The sequence below is a fragment of the Bubalus kerabau genome, chromosome 3, assembly GCF_029407905.1.
Source record: "Bubalus kerabau isolate K-KA32 ecotype Philippines breed swamp buffalo chromosome 3, PCC_UOA_SB_1v2, whole genome shotgun sequence".
In the NCBI taxonomy this organism is placed as follows: domain Eukaryota; kingdom Metazoa; phylum Chordata; class Mammalia; order Artiodactyla; family Bovidae; genus Bubalus; species Bubalus kerabau.
In genome coordinates this window covers 50,020,152-50,038,139 of record NC_073626.1, presented here as the reverse complement: position 1 = coordinate 50,038,139, position 17,988 = coordinate 50,020,152, and positions in this window count along the sequence as shown.

Here is a 17,988-nt window from a genome sequence, read left to right as displayed (position 1 = left end):
TTTGGTGGGCAAGACCTTGCTCAGTAAAGCTTTAATCCAATTATCTGCTGGTGGGTGGGGCTGCACTCTCTCTCACAGATGTTTGGCCTGAGACAACACACCCCTGGAGCCTATAGGGTCCGTACTAGGGTTAATGTGGAACTCCAAGAGGGTTTATGTCAAGGGGAACCTTCCCAGCTTGCTGCTGCCAGTGCTGCCAGTGCTGTGGTGAGCCCCTGCTGACCCACACCTCCACAGGAAGCCTTCCAATGCTGCCAGGTAATTTTAGCTCAGTTTCCTGTAGGGTCATTGCTCTGTTCCTCTGAGTCTTGGTGTGCACAAGAATTTGTTCGTGCCCTCCAAAGTGGAGTCTTTGTATCCCCCAGTCCTGTGGAAGTCCTATAACCAAATCCTGCTGCACTTCAAGTCCAGATTCCCTGGGAATTCCCAGTCCCTTTGTCAGATCCCCAGGCTTGGAAGCTTGATGTGGGGTTCAGAACCTTCACAACAGTGGGAGAGCTTCTTTGGTATTATTATTCTCAAGTTTGTGGGTCACCCAGCCTGTGGGTATGGGATTTGACTTTTGTCATGATGGCATCCCTCCTACCATCTCACTGTGATTTCTTCTTCGTCTTTGGACGTGGGGTATCTTTTTCTGATGGATTCCAGTGTCCTCCTGTCACTGACAGTTCAACAGCTAGTTGCAATTTTGGTCCTTTCACATAAAAAGATGAGTGCACATCCTTCTACTCTGCCATCTTGAACTGGACGCCTCAGGGAAGGTTTTTAAAGGCTAGGTGAGAGAGGGAAGTTCAGGGTGTGTGGTCAGCTCAATGGCAGTATCTGATTGGTTGATGGTGAGTTCACAGGGCCCTGTCACAGAGGTTCACGTTGTCAATTCTCAGGCTCCTGCAAGTCTGGGTGCTTTGTACTCATGGTTATCACAGAATTAACTTCTACATCTGGTCAGGGTTTTAGTGCCTGTAAAACAACTCAACAATGTGCACTTGACCTTCAGGGAGGAACTAAAGATTCTTTGACTCTTCTATATGGCTAATTTACTGTTTAAATTGTCACCAGGCCTGGCCCAACTGCTACTTCTTGTTACTACAAGTTCACTTTCTTTCCATCATCGATTCAGCCTTTTGTGATTCAGGGGAAGCCTGGGAGACTACAAGTTTTCTACAAACAAGAGGCAGAAAGAGGGCATGCGTGGGGGTGGGGGAGGGGTTGGAATCCAACCCAGGAAAGCCCCATAGGGCCTTGCTTGATTATAGAAGGAGGGAAAGGGAGAAGTGCATTATTTTCTTATTTGACAAACTGAACAGTCAAGAAATACTGACTCTGTCAAAGAAATGAGAGATGAAGGTAAGCACAGTACATGTATTATATATATTACTGACTGCATAAGCAAACACCTGAGAAACTAAACAGCAGTATTAGGCAAAGTAGATGAAGTTTGGGGGAATGGAAAGTGAGCTAAATCTGATGTATTATTATAGGAAGTTGATGATAAAGTCCACAGTAGATAAGAAAGGATAGAATAGCAAAAGCCAACTGTAACAGAGGATACTGAAAGGTTGTTGCTGACCCATGAAAGGATGCCAGGATTCTTGGTCTCCGGAGGAGAATTCAGTCCGGGGCCAGAGACAAAGCTTGATTGCTCAGAGCTTTTATGCAATAGAGTTTATTAAAGTATAAAAGGCATAGAGAAAGCTTCTGACATAGACATCAGAAGGGGGCAGAAAAAGTACCCCCTTGCTAGTGTCAGCAATGGAGTTATACCTTTTAATTAGTTATTACAATGAATCAAAAGATTGTCTCAAGTTTGTGAAAACTTTACCAGACATACTCCAGCAACTTAAATTTTAGGATAACAAGATTAGATATTTAACAATAGAAAGATCCTCCAGACCCACTCCCATAGTATACATTCTAAGATATCAGAATTAGTCAGAAGGTTTTCAGGAAGGAGAAACTGTCCTCCAGCCCAATACATTGTTGTTGTATAATCCCTAGTACAGAGTTTAAACTGAGTTGTGTAATTGACTGAGACTAAGGAATGCAAAGGGAAAAAAAACGTTTCTCCTTTTCTCCTCCTTGAGAATTCCAGACCCCAGTCCCCACTTCAAAAGCCCCAGAACCCTTTCTCCTCCTGTGGGACCCTGAGTTTCTTATCAATCTGCCTAGGAATTGACTCCCTCAACACCACTGACAGTGTTTGCCTCCAGGATCAGACATGGGTGGAAATGAGTAGAAATGGGTGCATTCAGAAATTGGTGCTTTCCATAACTACCACTTTCATACTGTTTTATTTTCCATTCATGTACTTGTATAATTTATATTTTAAGTTAATATAAATAATGAAAACTCTTGAAATTTTCTGTGTAGAATCAATGTTTCTTAGTGACAAAACTAAAATGATTTATAAAGGTATTTATATTGTTGTAAATGGCAATAAATACATGTCTTTTTTGCATATTTCCAATATATTTTGAAAAGCATTCTTTAAGTGTGACTATTTCTGCCCTGGAAGCTTGAATCTCAATAAAATATAAAATGAATTTAATAACTATAGTTCAGATAAGGAGGTTATGTATTGGGGGGTCATGATTTCTGGATTTCTTTTTTTTTTTTTTTTTTTTTGTACTATTCACTGTTGACTTAATATTGGTCTTTTTTCTGAAGGGTTTTCAATGCAAGAGATTCAAAGAATAGCTATGCTTATAAATGAATCTAAGGAAGATTCAGTTCAGTTGCTCAGTCATGTCCAACTCTTTGCAACCCCATGAATTGCAGCACACCAGGCCTCCCTGTCCATCACCAACTCCTGGAGTTCACCCAAACCCACGTCCATCAAGTCAGTGATGCCATCCAGCCATCTCATCCTCTGTCATCCCCTTCTCCTCTTGCCCCCAATCCCTCCCAGCATCAGAGTCTTTTCCAATGAGTCAACTCTTCACATGAGGTGGCCAAAGTATTGGAGTTTCAGCTTTAGCATCATTCCTTCCAAAGAACACCCAGGGCTGATCTCCTTCAGAATGGACTGGTTGGAGCTCCTTGCAATCCATGGGACTCTCAAGAGTCTTCTCCAACACCACAGTTCAAAAGCATCAATTCTTCAGTGCTCAGCTTTCTTCACAGTCCAACTCTCACATCCATACATGACCACAGGAAAAACCATAACCTTGACTAGACAGACCTTTGTTGGCAAAGTAATGTCTCTGCTTTTGAATATGCTATCTAGGTTGGTCATAACTTTCCCTGCAAGGAGTGTTTTTGAATTTCATGGCTGCAGTCACCATCTGCAGTGATTTTGGAGCCCCAAAAAATAATGTCTAACACTGTTTCCTCTGTTTCCCCATCTATTTCCCATGAAGGGATGGGACCAGATGCCATGATCTTCATTTTCTGAATGTTGAGCTTTAAGCCAACTTTTTCACTCTCCACTTTCACTTTCATCAAGAACCTTTTTAGTTCCTCTTTACTTTCTGCCATAAGGGTGGTTTCATCTGCATATCTGAGGTTATTGATATTTCTCCTGGCAATCTTGATTCCAGCTTGTGTTTCTTCCAGCCCAGCGTTTCTCATGATGTACTCCGCATAGAAGTTAAATAAGCAGGGTGACAATATACAGCCTTTACATACTCCTTTTCCTATTTGGAACCAGTCTGTTGTTCCATGTCCAGTTCTAACTGTTGCTTACTGACATGCATATAGGTTTCTCAAGAGGCAGGTCAGGTGGTCTGGTATTCCCATCTCTTTCAGAATTTTCCACAGTTTATTGTGATCCGCACAGTCAAAGGCTTTGGCATAGTCAATAAAGCAGAAGTAGATGTTTTTCTGAAACTCTCTTGCTTTTTCCATGATCCAGAAGATGTTGGCAATTTGATCTCTGGTTCCTCTGTCTTTTCTAAAACCAGCTTGAACATCAGGAAGTTCACGGTTCACGTATTGCTGAAGACTGGCTTGGAGAATTTTAAGCATTACTTTACCTCGTTTCAAAAAGAAAGATAACTATTCCAAACAAGTAATGCACTGGAAAAAAAAAGTTCACAAAGTGAGATTAAGGAACTCCAAAGGGAAATTCCTGTTAGCTGTCTAGCATAGGAAAAAACGAAGATGATTTCTATTATCAAGCTGAACAGAAAAACATACCAAGGTTATTCGAGCATGAAAACGGAATTTTAACCACTTTTTACCTCAAATCTTTACTCTTTTTTCTGGCTGAAGTTACAAAAGCAAATAGATTTTCAGTTCAGTTCAGTTCAGTCACTCAGTCGTGTCCGACTCTTTGTGACCCCCTGGACTGCAGCACGTGAGGCTTCCCTGTCCATCACCATCTCCTGAAGTTTACTCATACTCATGTCCATTGAGTTGATGATGCCATCCAACCATCTCATCCTCTTTTGGCCCCTTCTCCTCCCACCTTCAATCTTTTCAAGCATCAGGGTATTTTCAAATGAGTCAGCTCTTCTCATCAGGTTGCCAAAGTATTGGAGTTTCAGCTTCAGCATCAGTCCCTCCAATGAATATTCAGGACCGATTTCCTCTAGGATGGACTGGTTGGATCTCTTTGCAGTCCAAGGGACTCTCAAGAGTCTTCTCCAACACAACAGTTCAAAAGCATCAATTTTTCGGTGCTCAGCTTTCTTCACAGTCCAACTCTCACATCCATACATGACTACTGGAAAAACCATAGCCTTGACTAGAAGAACCTTTGTTGGCAAAGTAATGTCTCTGCTTTTGAATATGCTATCTAGGTTGGTCATAACTTTCCCTGCAAGGAGTGTTTTTGAATTTCATGGCTGCAGTCACCATCTGCAGTGATTTTGGAGCCCCAAAAAATAATGTCTAACACTGTTTCCTCTGTTTCCCCATCTATTTCCCATGAAGGGATGGGACCAGGTCCCATGATCTTAATCTGGAAGATTTAAATCTATTTCACCTTCATTACTTCACACGAACTTTGTTTGAAACCAAGTTTTCCCCAAGAGCTCCTTTTCATTTATTTCTATATTAAGCCATTTATTAGATAAAATCATTATACTTTATAATACTCCAGTTTCCTGTGTATACATATACAACTTAAGCCTTGAGGCAAGTATCCACTAAACTGTCACTAAACACATGAATTGACCTCAGTGATTTAAACAATAGCATTTGAGGCTCCAGTTGCTGGAAAATTTGAATCAACTTTTTATTTTACATAGTGCAGGCAATTATGCAACTCAAGTCATAATTGTAGTTGGATTTTAAAATCTATAATGCTCTTCCTCATTGGACAAAATTGTGTCATTTTATCAGAAAAAATTTAGCCATCTCCAAAGATCTGGATTGCTTCTGAGTTTTCTTTAACAAAAATCTCATGATAAACAAGGGTAAAGCCATTGATTTGGTATAATTAACAGATAAGTTCAAGCAGGCTGAAGAGGCTACTTCCTCTGACCACATCCAAGATGAGTAACTTGTCAAATGCAAACAAATACATTTGTCCTTAGTTACTCACTGCTCATAAAATCTGCCAATTCTCAGGATGCCCAGTAGTCCCCTTAAGTTTGTTGTTGACTGTGTGTTTGTGAGAAATAGGAATGCACTGAATGATATAATAGCATCAGTTTTTAAAGAAATAGCCCAAAGTACATACAAAAGAAATTGACTGAGAAATGACACCTGTGATAATAAATAGAAAAGTGGACTGGAAGAATCTGAGCAATTATTTTCATAAAATGATGCCAGACTCTTATTCTTATATGAAAATCATCACTTTAATATTTTATAGATATCACTTTATTCAAAATTATATTGTTTCAGTGCAATATGGGGCCCTAAATTTTCATCTCAAGCAATTTTTCATTATAATATAAGGTAGCATAATAATCAGTTGGAAAATAATATCCACTTCATTTTGAAATTGTTTATTCTTTAATTTAGTAATACAAGCATCTCTACTTTAAATTACACGTCCTCTGTAAAGATATTTTTAGTTCAAGTTGGTTTAGCAAATGTTTATCCTGTAGCTACTGCAAATCAGAGCTTTATTAAGTATGCTATGCTATGCTAAGTCACTTCAGTCGTGTCCGACTCTGTGTGGCCCCATAGGCGGTAGCCTACCAGGTTATCTACCAGGTAGCCTACCAGGAAGGGGTAGCCTACCCTGTCCCTGGGATTCTCCAGGCAAGAACACTGGAGTGGGTTGCTATTTCCTTCTCCAATGCATGATAGTGAAAGTGAAGTCGCTCAGTCATGTCCGACTCTTAGCAACCCCATGGACCGTAGCCCACCAGGCTTCTCCGTCCATGGGATTTTCCAGGCAAGAGTACTGGAGTGGGGTGCCATTGCCTTCTCTGCTATTAAGTATAGAAGTTTCAAATATAAAGCAAAGAAACAGTAACGTTGAGAGATAATTTTCTCATATAGTGATGGGAATTTAGCAATGAAGTCTTCCAGGAGAACAATTTTGAGATTATGTATTAAAAACTTTAGTACTGTGACTTCCCTGGCAGCTCAGTGCTTAAAACTCTGGGCTTCCACTGCAGGAGGCACAAGTTCAATCTCTGGAATGGGAACTAAGAGCCCACATACCATATGGTGTGGCAAAAAAAACAAGAAACAAAATTATTTACTACATTCTGATCAAGCAATTTCACAAGTTTAGCTTAAGATAAGGTTAATAGGAGGGACAATGCATTCACAAGGTAGTCACAATACAGCACATTTATAATTCTGCCTTTAAAGGCAACTGTCTTTTTTTTTTTTTTTTTTTTTTTTTGATAGTCTCCTCACTTTGGGGATATACATGAACCTTGACTGTAAAACAGAAATTTTCTAAGGAACAGAGTACTTTAGATAACTATTTAAGAGAGGCCCTTGGAGAATAGAGGCTTCCCTGGTGGCTCATAAGGTAAAGAATCTGCCTGCTATGCAGGAGGCTGGGATTTGATCCCTGGGTCAGAAGATCTTCTGGAGAAGGGAATAGCCATCTATTTTTAGTATTCTTGCTTGGGGAATTCCATGGGCAGAGGAGCCTGGCAGGCTGCAGTCCATGGGATCACAAAGAGTCAGACATGACTGAGGAACTAGCACTTGGAGAATTATCAGGGAAAAATTCTAAAAGTCTCTGTAAAGAAAAGTAAAGGTTATAGAACAAAAGAGGAAACTATCACTATGATCATAAAATAGAAAAAGTTGTTCTCCCCATTCTCCACTGAGAGAAGAACCATAGGATTCATAATATATAAGAATGTGAATCTGAGGCAGCTCACAGGTCACTAAATCACATACAGTACAATGGGGCCAGTGATGCAGTGTTAGAGATGTTGCAGTTTCCAGCAAATTCAAAAGAAAAGATTCTCACACATATTCAGAACTAATAACCAAGTTTAAGGAAGCACTTGACATCTGTATTTATCTACCAGAAAACACTTTTTTTCATATTAATTTGATACTGTGAAACTTGGAAGAGTATCTACCTGTTTATTTCAAATATTTTCAAGATATGTGGGTGGGGTAGAGGAGTGTAATAGGAGAGGCTACAGAGAGATGAAAGGGCAAGAATAGGACAATTGAAAGTCAAAACTCATAGAATCATATAGTTTAAAGGGTGAATTTTATAGTATGTATAAATTATACTTCAATAAACTTGGCTTATAGAATAAAATAAGTCAATTATCTTGGAGGAATTTGGTTGAGATTCCATCAAATTTCTGACTACTGGAAAAACCATAACTTTGATTGGACAGACCTTTGTCAACAAAGTAACATCTCTACTTATTAATATGCTGTCTGGGTTACTTATAGCTTTTCTTCCAAGGAGCAAGTGCCTTTTAATTTCATGGTTGCAGTCACCATCTGCAGTGATTTTGGAGCCCAAGATAATAAAGTCTGTCACTGTTTCCCCATCTATTTGCAATGAAGTGTTGGGACCGGAGGTCATGATCTTAGTTTCTGAATGTTGAGTTTTAAGCAAGCTTTTTCATTGTCCTCTTACACTTTCATCAAGAGGCTTTTTAATTCCTCTTTGCTTCTTAACTAGATTATAAATGTCAGTTGCTAAATGTTACTAAGGTAGTTGGTCCCTAGAGCCTGTGAGTTAACTAACCAAGTAAGCATTGCATGCAATTAATTTAAACAAGCATCTAGACTGTAAAGCAAAAATAAAAAAGAGCTGTGATCCACGAGTAAAGTTTAAAAAAAAAAATGTGCCATGATCAGGAGAAATTTTAGATATGGTGGTCTGTTGTTTTTTCACTCTCACAGAAGCAACATGGAGCCTCATGTACTTTTCTTTCCTTCCCACGGGGAAGATGCTGGAGGTCCATCTGGTTGAATGGGACTGATATAAATGGACAATATATTCATAAACTAAGAAAAGAATACAAGACTAATTCCTCAGCTTAAAATCTCATTGTCACAGTTGAAAGATAAGAAAACATATATTGTTTTTATTAATGTCTTTATCCTGGAAGTCTAGGCACAGAAAGTTTACAGAATAAAATTCTATTTACATGTTTTACTGAATTTAGGATTAAAATAAGTCTTTAAAGTAAAAGTTTATAAGAATGATACCTAATTATATCCTAAAGTTGCTTCGCTTTAAAAACGTTTATAAAGCACTAATTCCTTGAATTATATATACCAAAACTCACTCAAGAAGAAATAGATAACATGAATAGTACTATTCTATTGAAAAAAATACTAAATATGTAACTGAAATCTTTCATCAAGTAAAGCTCCAAGCCTAGATGATTTCACTGGTGAATTCTACCAAATATTTAAGGCAGTAACAGTGTCTCTTCTGTTAGAATACTTCCCTTATTTTTTGAGACCAGTATTACATTAATACCAGATCAGATCAGATCAGTTGCTCAGTCGTGTCCAACTCTTTGTGACTCCATGAATTGCAGAACGCCAGGCCTCCCTGTCCAACACCAACTCCCGGAGTTCACTGAGACTCACGTCCATCGAGTCAGTGATGCCATCCAGCCATCTTATCCTCTGTCCTCCCCTTCTCCTCCTGCCCCCAATCCCTCCCAGCATCAGAGTCTTTTCCAATGAGTCAACTCTTCACATGAGGTGGCCAAAGTACTGGAGTTTCAGCTTCAGCATCATTCCTTCCAAAGAAACCTCAGGGCTGATCTCCTTCAGAATGGACTGGTTGGATCTCCTTGCAGTCCAAGAGACTCTCAAGAGTCTTCTCCAACACCACAGTTCAAAAGCATCGATTCTTCGGCGCTCAGCCTTCTTCACAGTCCAACTCACACAGCCATACATGACCACAGGAAAAACCATAGCCTTGACTAGACGGACCTTTGTTGGCAAAGTAATGTCTCTGCTTTTGAATATGCTATCTAGGTTGGTCATAACTTTCCTTCCAAGGAGTAAGCATCTTTTAATTTCATGGCTGCAGTCACCATCTGTAGTGATTTTGGAGCCCCCAAAAATAAAGTCTGACACTGTTTCCACTGTTTCCCCATCTATTTCCCATGAAGTGATGGGACCAGATGCCATGATCTGAGTTTTCTGAATGTTGAGCTTTAAGCCAACTTTTTCACTCTCCACTTTCACTTTCATCAAGAGGCTTTTGAGTTCTTCTTCACTTTCTGCCATAAGAGTGGTGTCATCTGCATATCTGAGGTTATGGATATTTCTCCCAGCAATCTTGATTCCAGCTTGTGTTTCTTCCAGCCCAGCGTTTCTCATGATGTACTCTGTATATAAGTTAAATAAACAGGGTGACAATATACAGCCTTGACGTACTCCTTTTCCTATTTGGAACCAGTCTGTTGTTCCATGTCCAGTTCTAACTTATGCTCCCTGACCTGCATACAAATTTCTCAAGAGTCAGGTCAGGTGGTCTGGTATTCCCATCTCTTTCAAAATTTCCCACAGTTTATTGTGATCCACACAGTCAAAGGCTTTGGCATAGTCAATAAAGCAGAAATAGATGTTTTTCTGGAACTCTCTTGCTTTTTCCATGATCCAGCAGATGTTGGCAATTTGATCTCTGGTTCCTCTGCCTTTTCTAAAACCAGCTTGAACATCAGGAAGTTCACGATTCACGTATTGCTGAAGCCTGGCTTGGAGAATTTTGAGCATTACTTTACTAGCATGTGAGATGAGTGCAATTGTGCGGTAGTTTGAGCATTCTTTGGTATTGCCTTTCTTTGAGATTGGAATGAAAACTGACCTTTTCCAGTCCTGTGGCCACTGCCAGTTTTCCAAATTTGCTGGCATATTGAGTGCAGCACTTTCACAGCATCATCTTTCAGGATTCGGAATAGCTCAACTGGAATTCCATCACCTCCACTAGCTTTCTTCGTAGTGATGCTTTCTAAGGCCCACTTGACTTCACATTCCAGGATGTCTGGCTCTAGGTCAGTGATCACACCATCATGATTATCTGGGTCGTGAAGATCTTTTTTCTACAGTTCTGTGTATTTTTGCCATCTCTTCTTAATATCTTCTGCTTCTGTTAGGTCCATACCATTTTTGTCCTTTATCGAGCCCATCTTTGCATGAAATGTTCCTTTGGTATCTCTGATTTTCTTGAAGAGATCTCTAGTCTTTCCCATTCTGTTGTTTTCCTTTATTTCTTTGCATTGATCGCTGAGGAAGGCTTTCTTATCTCTTCTTGCTATTCTTTGGAACGCTACATTCAGATGTTTGTATCTTTCCTTTTCTCCTTTGCTTTTCGCTTCTCTTCTTTTCACAGCTATTTGTAAGGCCTCCCCCAGACAGCCATTTTGCTTTTTGGCATTTCTTTTCCATGGGGATGGTCTTGAACCCTGTCTCCTGTACAATGTCACGAACCTCATTCCATAGTTCATCAGGCACTCTATTTATCAGATCTAGTCCCTTAAATCTATTTCTCACTTCCACTGTATAATACATTATAAAAAAATAAAAATATAGACTGAAGAGCATATTACTCAAAATTATAAACACACATCATGAACATATTCCAGAATCATTATACATTCTTCAAAATATAGTTTTAGTAACTTCATATAATCCATGTTATTAGGTATGACAATCACTTTTCCTACTGTTGGAGGGTGTCCTGTAAGGGTCAATCATTTCCTCTTCTTTTCACTCAAAAATCTGTGCCTTTATTCCTTGTATAGTAAGGCAGATTCTGATTGGATTCTCTCTCTGAGGAATTTGTAATTGAGAGACTAAGAAAACTAAACACTTACTGGTGGATTCTAGGCTTTTGGGGGATTTAAGGAGCATCCATGATTAAACAGCATGCACTGAAGAGCAGAGTTGCAGAAGAAGCTGGAGGATGAATCAAAATACCCTCTATGTCTTTAGTCTCCGTATTTATTAATATTATCTTGTAGGCAATCAAAGATTTCTTGAAAAGAGCAATTTAATTATTATTTACTTTACAACAGATAAGCTTCTGAGTCCCTGATGCTTCACTTAGGGTAAAGCCATGAAAACCAGATATTATCCTATACAAATGTGGGGCCTGTGTTACAGTCATGAAAGCCAAAACCTAATTAATCCAACAGTCCCCTCTTTTCCACATAAAGAGAAAAAAGCCTTTTCTCTCTGGAAGTGATACTGGATTCTCACTCCAACCTTTTGGAAGGCAAATAAATTTATTCATAAAAGATAAATCCAACTTTACAACCAAGGAACGTCTCCACATCCCCAGTCTCAACTCACTCCTTGAAGTCAAAATACACACTTCTGTATATAAGTGATATTATAGGGTATTTGTGTTTCTCTCTCTGACTTACTTCCCTTAGTATGATCATCTCTAGTCGCATTCATATTACTCAGACATGGAGTCTAAAAAATGACATGAATTTATTTATGAAGCAGAACAACACACAGACAGAGAAGAGACTTGTGGTTGCCAAGGGGAAGGGTGGTGTGGGAGGGATGGACTGGGATTTGGGGGTTGGTAGATGCAAGCTGCTACATATAGGATGGATGGACAACAAGTCAGTCTGTATAGCACAGGGGACTATATTCAATATCCTGTGATGAACCATAACGGAAAATAATGTTAAATATATATATATAATATTAAATATATATATCTATACTCACACACACACTTTGATATACGGCAGAAATTAACACAACTTTGTTAATCAACTATATTTTAATTTAAAGAAAAAAGAAGTACATCTAGGGTTAGGTAAACTTTTTGGAGTTATTATGGTTTTAAATTACTTCCCAGTGCTCACTCTTTTAGTCAGGTCCCAGGTCTCAGTAAAATTTGCTGAGAAAAATCCTTTACTGCAGAAATACAAAAATATTTTCTCTACAGCCCCTCAAAGCTAGGCAAAGATCGTGGAGCACCAGGGACCGATGTGAAGAGACCAGCTGTCCTGGATACACATGAGTTTTCCTTAATTTTCTCTTTGGGTTAACAGAACCCCAAACTAGTTGTACTTCCTGCTCTTGAATTCCATGAACTACATGGAAATACCCATACAAATCACCTTCCCCTGATCCTTCAGCCAGCTACCATGGGTTTCAGATGTATGATGCATAATAATGCCAAACAAGGAGAGATCTTCAAATTGTCCACAATTTTTCACAAAAGTAAAAACATGTTTTAATATATATTTTCAAAGATAAACTGTGTATTAAATGAAAGAGACTCTATAAAGTCCATAATGTCTATCAATGAGTTGGTTTCCAGGAAGTTTACCCAAAAATGTTACAGTCCTACGGAACAGGTGCTCGCTTTACCACCTCATCTCTAGCACTAGAATCAACACTTAAAACTTTGCCCATTTGTTAGGGTAGATAAAAGTGCTGCCTCACTGTGTGCATTTGCACTTCTACAACTGAAATTTTCACTGTAAATATACTAGTATGCATATACTAGAATCTATCATGAGCTATGTATCTATTGGTTTGGTGCCAATAGAATATTGCTTTTTATTGTAGTTTTATAACATGCTGTCATATACAGAAGTACATGCACTTCTCACTACTTTTGCAAAATTATGCTGTCTAGTATCATGGTTTCATTTTCCAAAATGAACTTCAGATAAATGTTAAAATTACTCTGTCTAGCTTCAAAAACATAGTAACGAGGCCTAGAATGTAATTACATTAAACATACAAATTAACTCGGGAACAATTCAGTTGTTTTGGAGCCAGCTCTGAAAACCAGCTCAGAAAAATAAATTGATAAATAATTCAGAAATTTTGCCAAGTGGTTTTAAATTCTTGGTATCTTGAAAAAAGCCATGGTGAAATTTTTATTCAGTGGAAATCAGCAAATGCCACAAATCATGGCTCTACAGTCCCTCAAAGCCAGGCAAAGATCAGTTTACCAGTACACCACTGAAATAATTTAAATTATGTATTTATGTTTCTTTTAGATATTTCAGCAAAGTTTTTTATCTGGATTTATTTTGATCCCATACATTATCTCTTTTCATACTGTTAATGGAATTCTTGCAGCAAGACTATTAGAGTGTTTTGCCATTTCCTCCTCCAGTGGATGGCCTTTTGTAAGAACTCTCCACTATGACCCATGTGTCTTGGGTGGCCCTGCATAGAAAGAATAGATATATCTTCAAGAAAATTGGAGATATCATCAAAGGAATATTTCATAAGGATGAGCACGACAAAGGGCAGAAATGGTAAGGACCTAACAGAAGCAGAAGAAATTAAGAAGTAGGAAGAATACACAGAAGAACTATACAAGAAGGTCTTAATGACCCAAATAACTATGATGGTATGGTAACTCACCAAGAGCTCAACATCCTGAAGTGTGAAGTCAAGTGGGTCTCAGGGAACATTACTAAAAACAAATCTAGTGGAGGTGATGGAATTACAGCTGAGCTATTTGAAATCCTAAAAGATGACACTATTAAAGTTCTGCACTCAATATGTCACAAATTTGGAAAACTCAGAAGGGGTCACAGGATTGGAAAAGGTTGGTTTTCTTTCCAGTTTCAAAGAAGGGTAGTGCCAAAGAATATTCAGACTACTTAACACTTGTACTCATTTTGAAAGATAGTAGGGTTATGCTCAAAATCCTTAGGTTTCAGCAGTACATGAACCAAGAATTTCTACATGTATAAACTGGGTTTAGAAAAGGCAGAGGAACTTAAGATCAAATTGCCATTATCCATTGGATCATAGAAAAATCAAGGGAATTCCAGAAAAACATCTACTTCTGCTTCATTAACTATGCTAAAGCCTTTGACTTTGCAGATCACAACAAACTGTGGAAAATTCTTAGAGATGTAAATACCAGACCATCCTACCTGTATATACCTCCTGAGAAAACTGAATGCAGGATAAGAAACAACAGTTAGGACCAGACATGGAACAATGGATAGGTTCAAAATTGGGAAAGGGGAAAACAAGGCTTTATTCTGTCACCCTGCTTATTTACCTTATATACAGAGTACAACATGTGAGATGCCAGGCTGGGTGAAACACTAGCTGGAATCAAGATTGCCAGGAAAAACATCAACAACCACAGATATGCAGATACCACTATAATGGCAGAAAGTGAAGAGGAACTAATGAGCCTCTTGATGAGGGTGAAAGAGGAAAGTGAAAAAGTTGGCTTAAAACTCAACTTTCAAAAAACTAAGATCATGGCATCCTGTCCCATCACTTCATGGCAAAAAGAAGGGGGAAAAGTAGAAGCAGTGACAGATTTTCTTTTCTTGGGCTCCAATATCACTGAGAATGATGACTGGAGCCATGAAATTATAAGATGCTTGCTCTTTGGAAGGAAAGTGATGACAAACCTAATCAGCATAGACATCACTTTGCTGACAAAAGTCCGTCTAGTCAAAGCTATGTTTTTTCCAGTAGCCATTTATGGATATTAGAATTGGACCATAAAGAAGTCTGAGAGCCAAAGAATTGATGGTTTCAAACTGTGGTGCTGGAGGAGATTCTTGAGATTCCCTTGAATTGCAAAGAGATTAAACCAATCAATCCTAAAGGAAATCAACCCTGAATATTCATTACAAGGGCTGATGCTGCAGCTCCAGTACTTCGGCCACCTGATGCAAAGACCTGACTCATTGGAAAAGACCCTGATGCTGGAAAAGACTGAAGGTAAATGAGAAGAGGCCAGCAGAGAATGAGATGGTTAGATAGCATCATCCACTCAATGGACATAAATCTGAGCAAAGATCCAGAGATGGTAAAGGACAGAGAACCCTGGTGTGCTGCAGTCCATGGGGTCACAAAAGTCGGACACGACTTGGTAACTGAACAACAAAATATTATTTCTAGGCAGTTTATAAATTTTTAGCTGTTGTGGATGGGCTCTTTTTCTTCTACTGAAATTCCCAAATAACAAAAATATTGACTATTTTTGGCATTTTTTTTTCAATCTGGATAATTTCTTTATTTCTCTTATTGCTTTTAATAGATTTTCCACTAGTTTTCTTATGCTTCCTGGATAGGCCATCATATGTAAATTATGATAATTAATTTTTTCCCCAAAAAATATATTTCCTTGTAATTGTTTCATTTTTCATTCAATCGCCAAAAATTTCTGGAAATATATGAAATATTACGAGTATAAGGCAAACCTGCTCTGATCTTGCTTTCAGTATTTCATTGTTTACTCTGATGTTCACCTTTAGGTTTAAATAGACCCTTTTATTGCATTATATCTCTACTCATAATTTGTGTTGCAGTGGTTGCAGTGGTACCAGTATTGAGTGGTGGTGAATTCATTGGTGGTGGTTATAGTGGTTCTGTGGTTTTCATAACTGTTATTTTTAATAGAAATAGGCTCTGTGCATCATGTGCCAGAGAACAAGACCACAGCAGGACAGTCACACTGCCTGGGTTCCTGTCCTGACTTTGCCCTTTCTTAGTTTTCTTTCAAATATCTGTGCTTTGGTTTTCTTTTCTGTGAAATTAGTAAAACAGTGACAACACTTTTTTTTTTTTTTTTTATGATTTTGTGAGAATTCAATGAGCTAAGTGTATGGAGCACTTGGAACAATGCCTGGCACAGTCAAGCATTCAGTGAACATTCATAAAAGTCAGTGAACATTAATCAATACCTTCCAGAGAACTTTGTAGATTAAATTTTTTCTTTAACATTTTGAAAATGTATATTGTTTTAGTGTTCCTAGGATAAAACATACTGCTGCTGCTGCTGCTAAGTCACTTCAGTCGTGTCCGAATCTGTGCGACCCCAGAGACGGCAGACTACCAGGCTTCCCCATTCCTGGGATTCTCCAGGCAAGAACACTGGAGTGGGTTGCCATTTCCTTCTCCAATGCATGAAAGTGAAAAGTGAAAGTGAAGTCACTCAGTCATGTTCGACTCCTAGCGACCCCTTGGACTGCAGCCTACCAGGCTCCTCCGTCCATGGGATTCTCCAGGCAAGAGTACTGGAGTGGGGTGCCATTGCCTTCTCCATAAAACATACTAGGTTGTATCCATTTCTTTTTTTTAATTTTTAAGAAATTGTAATAAAATATAGTAGATTTAGAATGCTGTGTTAATTTCTGCTGTACAGAATAGTGATTCAGTTACATATATATTTATTCTTTTTCATATTCTTTCTCATTATGGTTTATCACAGGATACTGAATATAGTTCTGGATGCTATACAATAGGACCTTGTTGTTTTACCAATTTCTCTTAATAACCAGTTGAAGTCAATTTGCTATCAAACTTTCAAGGTTGTTTTTTTTTTCTTTTTTAAAAAACAGATTATTCTATATTTGAGGAAACTTTTATGTCACACATTGATATTAGTATTCTTTCAACTTTATATCTGTACTCTGAAACCATTTACCTAGCATGTATCTTTTTTGTTCTAATGATATGTACTTGAAGGATTTTGTCCTTTTGTCTTGATCAAACATGCTAAAGTTGTACATATGTTACAGGATTTATAGTAAGTAAAAATATCTTGAAATTATTTACAATTTCTATTTTGTATCTTCCAATTTATTAACATCTGTGTTTCTCATCCTTTTTCATCCTTCCATTTGCTTGTTTCTCACTTTGTAATTCCTTTACTGAATGCTCAGTTCATTTATTTTCATTCTTCCTTGTTTAGTAACAAAGCACAATTTACTGCATCTTTAAAAGGCATGTTGAATAATGAGTCATTTTTCACTTGTAATTTGGAAAACTAGATACACCAGTGATAGGTAGTGTATTACAGGTCCTGTCATACCCTTCACTAACACCTATGAATGTGAAATTCACTGTTAACCTTTAGAAATCAGAATATATCTTAAAACTGGAAACAGCCAAGATGGCCTTCAATGGACAAATGAATAAACTATGGTACATCCATACTATTGAATATTATTTGTGAACAAAAAGAATAAGCTGATAATCTATGCAGCAATGTGGATAAATGTTGTATGAGATTGCTTAAATGTGTATGCTTAAGTGAAGGAAAGAAGTTTCAAAAGGACATATATCATATAATATTATTTATATGAAATTCTGACAAAGGCTAAAGTATAGAGATAGAAAACATATAAGAGGCTGTCAGGAGCTTGAAGAGGTGGGAGGGTTAACCAGGTGAAATGCAGAGGGCTTTCAGGGCTGAAACTTTCTGTCTGGTATTATATTCATGGGCAAGTGACACTATGTATCTGTCAAAACTCCTAGAACTTTACAAAGAATAACTGTGACAAAAGTATCTGGCTGTATGAGCACTTGATTGAGTTGAAAGTTTGACACATATATCATTTAAATCAAACAATCATCTTGCTTGATTTTTATGCTCTAAGTTTTGTTTGTTTGTAGAAAGGAGAGAGGAAGGCAGAATTGCAGGGCAGTAGGACCCCTGACTAATGAGGGCTTGAAATCCAATTCCAGTACTTTCTAATTATTTAACCCTTGGCACATTGCTTATAATCTCCATTACTTAATTTTCTTCCCCATAAAATGAGAGAATAGTATCTGCCTCAGCATTGTTAGAGAATTAAATATTAATGTATATAAAACACTTAACCTGGACTATATTTTTATGCATAATAAACCACATGCTGTTTTCCACAATAACTATGATTT